This window comes from Carassius auratus, chromosome 19 (genome assembly GCF_003368295.1).
Source record: "Carassius auratus strain Wakin chromosome 19, ASM336829v1, whole genome shotgun sequence".
Classification (NCBI taxonomy): Eukaryota; Metazoa; Chordata; class Actinopteri; order Cypriniformes; family Cyprinidae; genus Carassius; species Carassius auratus.
Window position 1 is genome coordinate 20,503,218 of NC_039261.1, and position 9,855 is coordinate 20,513,072.

The following is a 9,855-nucleotide window of genomic DNA, read 5'->3' on the forward strand; positions in this document are numbered from 1 at the left end:
AAACCCCATGTAGTGCGTACTGGGAGCTGCAAATCCCTGGCCAAGTTATGCCAACAAAAATTATTAATGCCTGCAGTTTTCGAATTTAAATGGATTGCATGCAATACAAAAGTTATGATAAAATGATCAAGAAATGTGTTGCATTTGCTCATTTTAATTCAGTAGACTGAACAAGCACCTTGAGTTGCATCAGCAGGACTACTCCTAATCTCACTTACTGTTTAAGACAGATCTATAATGATGATGAGACATGACCGTGCCGATGTGCACTGGCTGAGAGACTGAGGACGTGTTTTTGATGGGATGGGGGGAGGTGGAAGTGACCTAAACCTGAATGGATGAAGATCTCTTTGGACTGGAGTCTGCCTCCCATCCACACAACATCTCTCCATCAAGCAGCAGATAAAACTGTTCTCTTTTGAACTCCAGGAGTGAGCTGCCCTCCTCCAGCGGTCTTATCTGCCATAACTTGAGAGGGAGTGCTGATCCTTCAGAAGGGTTGAGATAACAGCGTGGACCAGAAGAGCAATCAGCCTGACAAACTCATAAACCAGCTCCACTAAAGGCTCATTCATCTTTCTATACATGAGTGTGTGTGTGTGTGTGTGTGTGTGTGCATGTCTGTTTCATTGACTGAATTCAGTGGTGCAGGACACTTAGAAGTTAAATGCAATAATGCAACTAAAACATTTACTCACACTTGTCTGTTGATATATTATTAGTGGAAAACCACTCTTGCCAATGTTGCCATAGAAAAACCCCTTCAAGGCAAGACTGTCAAGCTTTAAAATAACACAAAAATAGTCAATACAACTTTAAACTTGTATGGTGCACTTTACATAGTTTCAGAGTAGTAACATATTTTTGTAGGCCAAACCAGAAGTTTACATCACCCTGGTTCCCTTGACAAAAACCCAACGGGATTTTTCCATTGGCTTTTGGATTATTGCAGAAAATAAACTCTTGTCATGTTCATGGTTATCTTCCCAAATGAACACAACTTTTACCAATTTTGATGCCCTAATAAAATCAGCTGAAGTTAAAAGCTAAACATAGGCATCACAGTCACACAACTCCATCGACATCAATTAAGCTTTTCACAAATCTGTTCACAGAATAAATTATAAGAGCTCGCAAGAGTGCAATTATACACAACGTGGCTGTGAAATGTTTAGTTTAATGAGGTTTTTGTAGTCCCTTGAAGGCAAAAGACTTTTTCGAGAGAAAAAAAAGCTTTAAGGGGATATTAATTACATTTATGAGTGGACTAAAACATGAAAACATCTTGAGCTTGTGTTAAACACAGACCTTATTTCATGCATTTAACCAAAAACCCATTCAAAAAAAACATTGACTCGAGAGCAATGGAACTGGAAGTTTAAAAAATGCTGCTTGTTTCTGGGTTTTGGCCTAAAATAATATGTTATCCCCGCAGCACTCTATTCAAAGCTCTTAATTTGTCCATATAATGAGTTGGCAAATACTTTTGAAGGAAACATATCACCCCCTCGAGTACTGAGGTTCATTACCACCATTTTAACTCAATGGGACCACACACCTACAATGAAACATTGTTGAATCATTCATCTCATCTTAGATATATTATATTGGAGCATGACCAAACTCTATCTCTCTATGGCAACATTTAACTTTGATTCAAAGGGATGCGTAAAGCCTTCAGATGTTAGCTTGCATTTTAAAGAATATGGAAGTAGACAATGAAAAAACACAGTGAGTCTAAAAGTCCCCCCGTTATGCAATTGTTTTGGGAGCCTCCTACAATAGGTTTTCATGCATGCAAGGTCTGAATAGGCTTTCATTTTCTTTAAAATATGCATTTAATATCCCCTAATTTTCCAACGATCCTCAAAGCATACTCCTCTGCTCTGATTGGTCAGAAGGCCCAGTCGGTTGTGATTGGTCTACCGTGCACAGTGCATTTCTAATCTAATGTGCATTAATAAAAGAAAAGCTTTGTAATTTAATATCCAACAAATTAGATGAAAAGCAGCAGTCATTAAAGATAGTCCAAGAGTGTAGTGTTTTTACCTTATGATTTGACTTAGGGTCAATGTTTATGTACTATTTACTTTGTAAAAACATGTTTCTGGTCTTAAGGTTGAATGAATTATCAATGCACTAAATGAAGCATCTTTATAATCAAGATTTAATAATGTGTTCCATCTCTGAAAAAACATTTTTTATTTGCTGGCATCACATGCCTCCAACCACTTTGCTTCATTTTGCTAAACGACTCCCATTTTACAACATCCAGTAATTTTCTGATGGTCCAAATCAAGTCTGAGCGTACTTTTCTCAGTTTTGTTAGATTTCAGAGATGAAATGTGTTTTGTGCATCACTTTATAGGTCTTATAATTTTAAATATTGGTGTCATTTGCACCTGCTTCGGTTTAAAAAAACGAAATGTAATGTCCTTCACTGATTCCCAGCATCATTACGAGACTTTAGACAGCTGCACCGGAGAACAGCGATCATAAGTTCAAAATAGATTCATTCATAAACAGCAGAATGTTTTGATTATTCGCCTTTAGCGGCTGCAGCAATGTTATTGTAGCCTTTAAAATCTACAGTGATAAAAACTCATGCTGACTTTTCAAAGAATGAACCTGTTAGGCTTCATTGCGAGTATTTTCAGTTCTGTCAGTCATTGAAAAAAAGAAACAGGGAGCAAAAGTTTGCGGTGGTCTGCCCTGAGCGCATGGCTTATTGCGTCATTTATCCTGTAAAACTCAATTTTCTCCATCCATGCTGAAGCCGTAACTGTTGCCTAACCGAACAAAGCCACGTATTATAGTGGACTGGCGGCATGAACAATCGGACGGCACCAGACGAGTGCGTCTCGTAGCTTCAGAGTCAAACAGAAAGGCTTCACTGGGCCTGTGTTTGAGCTCAGGGTGGTCTGTGTTATATTCTCTGCATCGAGTCTTTCTCTTTAGCCCACTGCCAGTGCTGTCCCACGCCACTCGTGTGGTAATAATGTACGGAAAGAATAACAGCCACGATACATTACTGCTTCATAGCCGAGCACCTGCATGTGAACACAGGAACGCTGAAAGAAGAATAATAAACCAGATTCCACGTGCACACGGCTCGTCATCTCTCCAGCTTTCACAAGTCTGCTCTGTGCAATATTCCTGCTGACAGGTGGACAACGTAAAGTTTTCACTGACAAAGGTTGCAAATGGTTTTGCTTACATTGGACCTCAGGTGAGGAGCTTACAAAAGATACTTAAAGGAACAGGCACAAGACAAAACAGTTGTGAAATGTAACAAAAATCACAGTTTTGAGAAATAAACTCAGATTCGCAAAGTGTAAATTCATATGTACATTTTTTATATATTTATATATTGTGGTTCTAAAATAATTTTGTGATTTAAACAGTTAAATTATCTGTTCTTTGTTTTTTTTATAATATATATATATATTAATTTTATTGTGTAAATGGGTCAGGGTTAGGGTTACATACACAAGACAAAAAATAAAAAATAGACAAGAACAGCACCAAAAACATAAATCAAATCAAAAATAGTTTACATTACTTGAATGAGTTTTGAGAGCTTCAAAAATGTTGGTCTGCTTTTAATAAACTATTGCATAGGAACAAATATGCAATAAATTATATTAGAAATGTCACACAAATCTACTTTAATAGTGCCTTTTTATTAATCATGACAAAAAAATTATACTTTTGCAATGAAACTGTTCCGGGTTGTCTGTGGTTTTCAGTTGAAGGTCCAGTTATGACATTTGAATTGGATTAAACACAGGCAAAAAGTATGCATAGATGAATTATTCAACATCTGTAATATGCATTTAAAAAATGTATTTCATACCAACTTCAAGACTACTGATTTCTCTAACTATGCACATTTATAGTTGGTTGCACTTATTATTTGCACTTATAAGTATAGCATCTTATATCACTTTTAGTATAGCTGAAGCATTATTACTCACCGACAGAACAAACCCGCGAACCTCCAGGTGAGAACCGCTGTTCTCCGCTTGTTTTTTGTTATAAAAGAGTTCACAATCTTTTTAAACATTCAATGAATCAGCGCTGGTGAACATCAGTTTTAAATATATTTCCCCGCGGCTTGCGATGAAGGATTTCTTTCTTGCGTTATGTATCTTCAGGGGCACATAATTCCCTACATGGGTTTCGGATGACGTCATGTGAGCCCCATTTCAAAGCATAAAACCAAACTGTTTTATGCATTTTACACTCTTTTATGGTAATATAATTCTTAACGCAGTATCTCGCAGCTCTGAACGTGTTGATATCACATATATTATGCACAACAAATTTATCACCTTTCACGCCGGGGTTTCTCTGCAGCACAGGTCATGCACCAAGAATGTGCTTTCCTCTGTGTTTTCTTCTCTCTCCGCCGTCTCGAGTGAAAGAAGGGAATAATAAACTTCTCATGGGACCTCAGTGTCAATGCAGTAACAGGGATGAATGTTTTGTTTGTTTAATGATCAGCTCCACTGCATTTCAAGATTAACCGGGATAACTGCGAGACACACGTAAACTGAACCTTGTCTTGAATTTGTCTGTTGGTGGAACCTGTGTGTTCTGTGTTGTCTCCAAAAACACGGATATATTCTGGTTTATCAGTTTGCCTTGTTTTGTTTTAGCACTCCCTCTGTGTAATGATAAATCCTCAGGTGATCATTTACCTGGATCAGATGCAGCTACTGAAGTGTGTCATTTTTTTTTGATATTTTCTTTCACTATTAATCTCTGAAAATAAACTCAGAGATTCTGGAGTCTCTCAGTGGTGAGTGACATTATTTTTGTTTCTCCGCCACAGTCAATCCGCGCAACATCATTAAACTAAATGACAGGAGGCTTCTCTTCTGTAACCTCGACCACACACATCACGAGGGGTTAAAATAGCCCCAAATGCTGCAGAAAATAAAACATATTAGCAGTTTGGTTGTCAGTCCATTCCATGCATGTGATCCAGTCCAGTTTTTGTTTGATCCAGCTTAGTCTTGAGCTTGAGTTTTCACTTAAAATATCATTTAGCAAGGAAAATGCTTCTAAATTTACATTCCTGATATTCTAACCCTAAAAGTTTTACATTTTCAGATTTTCAAAATTTCTGGTTTAGTTCAATGTGTTACTTGCTGTTTCTTTTTAATTGTTTGAAAAAATGTAGCCATTTCTGAGCGAAAATAGTTTCTACACCTATTTTTTAAACACCTATTTTCAAGATTAAATGGTTAGTTCACCCCAAAATGAAAATGTTGTAATTAATTACTCACCCTTATGTCGTCCCAGACCCTTAAGACCTTCGTTCATCTTCAGAATAGAAATTAAGTTATTTTTGATGAAATCCGAGAGCTCTCTGACCCTCCATAGACAGCAACACAACTGAAATGTTCCCAAACACATGTAGCAAGGACATCAGTAAAACTGTCCATGTCACATCCATGGCTCAACCTCAATTTTGCGAAGCTACAAGAATACTTTTGTTTGCAAAGAAAACAAAAATAAAAATGTATTCAACAGTTCTTGCTGAACGTAAACAACGCTGGTTACGATGACTAGCTACGTTCTGGGGAAAACACACACATGCATCATGCTACTGTCCGAAATGGCAGAAGACGGTAACTCTGCGAGAAGAATTGATGAAAACCTCGTTGAACGAAGGTCTTATGTGTTTGTAACTGCATGAGGGTGAGTAATTAATGACAGAATTTTCATTCTGGGGTGAACTGTCCCTTTAAATACAATAAACATGGCTTGTGTTGATCGTGATGTGAGGTGAATTATTGACTGCTGAAAACCAATGTTCAGCTGATGTTTAGAAACCAAACACTGCAAGCACTTCAGCTGTTGTTTACACATTTATGAAATGTCACTTTTGCACATGATAAATATTTTGCATACTTTTGGGCCTCTGTGGTTCATGGATATATAAATAAATGATGAGCAGTTTCACTGTATTTTGTGCTAATTTCACAAAATACATTGAAAAATGCTCATAATTTATTTATATATCCATGAACCGTATTAAAAATATTTAATTTTTTTGGGGCATTGATGGTTATATGAAGAACATTAAACATCCATGGTAAATTTCCAATGAACAAAAGCTTCTTTATAGAGCAGGGTTCTTTAGATTAATTAAATAGTCTTCACAATAAGTGCTAGATTACAGAAGTTTGATTTTTAAGAGCGAACTTTCCTGTTGTGTTGGGGTCAGTTTGATGTACTCTTGACTTTCACGTTGCTTAAAATACTTTATTTCTTCATGAAATTTGGTGAATATTTCTTATTTAGGCTCATGAATGTGCATGCAGAGTTTCATCAGATACATGTTTTAATGGAAAATCTGTACAAATTTTGAAATAGCATTTTTGTTGGGGTGAAATTGACCCTCACTGGTTTCACTGCTGTCTTCTGAATCATTCAAGAAAATCTCACTTGAGTCTTTTTCTTAATCTAGATGAGTTTCACAGTCAAGAAAGTTTGGCAAAAGTTATTTTTTTTAAATCTCAGTTACTAGACTGTTGCAGCACTGAAAAGAAGTGTGAGAAACCCATTATACCTTAAGATGTAAAACCAAGTACAAATAGCGATAAATACATCTTACACTAACTACAAATCAAGTTGTTTATACTTGTAGTAATTTGCACCTCAGTGCACAAATAGTCATTACAAGTATTACAAGTAACCATTGCAAAAAAAAGGTGTCTTTTGCTTGTGCAACTAATTTTGAACATAAAAAGGTGACAAATTTACCCCTAACAATAGAAATAAATACAATTATTCATTTTCTTACATATTTTATGTTTTCTAGTCTCTGAAAGCTAAAATGTCCTGCTTTTACACGTTTTTTTGTGTGTGTTTTTCACCATTCTTTGGCAAACTGCATGACCCCCAAAACAGTTTTTGAACATACGGTAACAGGGAAACCCAAAATGGTTGCATCACTGCAAAAACCCTCTTTTGAAACCTTTACCACCAAAACTCAGTTTCACTGCTGTTTCTCCTACTCAGATTTGGCACCAAAGTGAACATAAATGGGTTATGCAAGGCCTAACATGTTACCTGTAACTGCCAGAATAGCTGCAAACCGAAGTAGCCCATGTAGCATTTAATCTGCGGCGCTGGGGTCTGCTTTCACAGCTGGCTGCGGATGCAGGTGGGCCTGTTTTCTGAAACCCTGCTGAGCCTCAAGATGAATGGCATACCTCTGCAGGAAGGTGGACGGCGGTCTAATTGGGGGTGGGTGGAATAATTCCTCTATTTTGAGGCATTTCCTAATCTATATATAAATGATGTTTGCCTTTAGTTGTGGAGAACCAAATGGCCCCTTGGCGAAAATAGAGAGCCGATGTCAAATTGAGGTCTGACCGCAGCGTTTTCCAGAAAATAAGTGTAAAAGAGCCGCATGGCAGAAAACGGGACACTTTCTTTGTCGAGCAGGTCTGAAAGCAAACCAAAGGAAGGAGTCGCTTTACAGCATCTGGTTGTGTAACTGCTTGGGAAATCAATATTAATTTGATGAAGGGTGTACGACATATTTAAAATTTGGACAACTTTAAAGGTGATTTTCTCAATATTTGGATTTTTTTTTGCACCCTCAGATTCCAGATATTCAAATAGTTATAAATGTTTCTACTGTCACTTTTAATCACTTGAATACATCCTTGCTGAATAAAAGTATTCCTTTCTATAGGCAAGGTATTGTATATTATGCCATAAATGCTGTCAGTGGAGCTTAACATGTATTGAAGCTTTAGAAAAGCAGAGTCTCCTTAGAGGTCTGTGATGTGATGGTCCTATATCTGCGTCAGACACATTCCCTTGATAGCAGCCAGAAGATCACAGGTTCCCTTAAGCACACTTCAAAGGGTTAACCTGATCCCACAGCTCTGCCCGAGCACAAGAGGTTAACGCAACGCTCCCTCAACATCAGCACGAGACTTCAGGAGCTGTGGGAAAAATGTGAGGGAAAGACAGCGAGGTCAAAGCGGAGAGATCGCAGGCATGTTCCCTCGGAGTTACCTTCAATAATGAGACGAGTCTGAGGAGCTTTACAGAAGTTTACAAACAACTTTTATTTGAAAACTATAATGTCAATGTAAACATGACCTTTGACCCAAGGTTTCTCATGCAGTTATTGTTTCAATCTAGCGTAACAGTGGATAATAAACGTTATTTACAGAGCAGTGAAGTAAAAACAGGCTCTTATTGAACTTTTATGGCCGCATGATTAAGAATGAATCAGTCATCTGTTTCAGTAGTGAAAACAATTCATTCATCTGTACATCTCACAGGCCTTTAACACAGTGTATGATCACAAAATCATAACACATATTCACAAAACTTTATACATCTCTGTGCTGGCTTCGTCGTGAACTGTGAAAATCTTGAACTTTAGATGTTACAAACATGAAAACATAAGTGTTTTTTCTACAAACAACACATGGAGAAAAAGTTTTAGCATCGACACCATTGGTGATTCACAGCAAATAAGCTGATTCTGTTCACGAACTAATGAGACATTAAACACCTAAACACCAACACTGACTGATCTGAATCACTGAGTCGTGAATCTGACTTTGGCTGAATCACTGAATCATGTGAATGTACTCTAACACTGAGTGAGTCACTGAATCATGTGAATCACTGAGTCGTGAATCTGACTTTGACTGATTCACTGATTCACGTGAATGTACTGTAACACTGACTGAAACACTGAATCATGTGAATCACTGAGTCGTGAATCTGACTTTGACTGATTCACTGAATCACGTGAATGTACTGTAACACTGACTGAAACACTGAATCATGTGAATCACTGAATCGTGAATCTGACTTTGACTGATTCACTGAATCATGTGAATGTAACACTGACTGAAACACTGAATCATGTGAATCACTGAATTGTGAATCTGACTTTGACTGAATCACTGAATAATGTGAATGTACTGTAACAATGACTGAAACACTGAATCGTGAATCTGACTTTGAATCACTGAATCATGTGAATTTACTGTAACACTGACTGAAACACTGAATCACTGAATCGTGAATCTGACTTTGACTGAATCACTGAATCATGTGAATGTACTGTCACACTGACTGAAACACTGAATCACTGAATCATGAATCTGACTTTGGCTGAATCACTGAATCATGTGAATGTACTCTAACACTGAGTGAGTCACTGAATCATGTGAATCACTGAGTCGTGAATCTGACTTTGACTGATTCACTGATTCACGTGAATGTACTGTAACACTGACTGAAACACTGAATCATGTGAATCACTGAGTCGTGAATCTGACTTTGACTGATTCACTGAATCACGTGAATGTACTGTAACACTGACTGAAACACTGAATCATGTGAATCACTGAATCGTGAATCTGACTTTGACTGATTCACTGAATCATGTGAATGTACTGTAACAATGACTGAAACACTGAATCGTGAATCTGACTTTGAATCACTGAATCATGTGAATTTACTGTAACACTGACTGAAACACTGAATCACTGAATCGTGAATCTGACTTTGACTGAATCACTGAATCATGTGAATGTACTGTCACACTGACTGAAACACTGAATCACTGAATCATGAATCTGACTTTGACTGATTCACTGAATCATGTGAATCTAACATTGACTGAATTACTGAAACATGTGAATGCACTCTAACTCTGAGTGAATCACTGAATCATGTGAATCCATTACTGACTGAATCACTGAATAATGTGAATCACTGAATCGTGAATCTGACTTTGACTGAATCACTGAATCGTGTGAATGTACTGTAACACTGACTGAAACACTGAATCACTGAATC